The following is a 208-nucleotide window of genomic DNA, read 5'->3' as shown; positions in this document are numbered from 1 at the left end:
GCTAAATCTGTCTAAAAAGGTCAAATATCACTTGTTTTGCATCAATCTTGATACAGGGTACTTATTATCCGTTGTACTTTGGATTCCTAAAGCTTTTAGTCTACTAACTGTTAGAAATTAAAATCAATGTTTTAATGGGGAAATGTAGTTTAAACATGCCGTCAGTTTTAATGCAGTTTTACACTGAAAAAACAGAAATTCTTGTGCA

Source organism: Notothenia coriiceps, unplaced genomic scaffold (assembly GCF_000735185.1).
Source record: "Notothenia coriiceps isolate Sejong01 unplaced genomic scaffold, NC01 NC01_scaffold00012620, whole genome shotgun sequence".
NCBI lineage: Eukaryota > Metazoa > Chordata > Actinopteri > Perciformes > Nototheniidae > Notothenia > Notothenia coriiceps.
The sequence above is the reverse complement of the archived record's forward strand: the minus strand, read 5'-3'. Positions refer to the sequence as shown.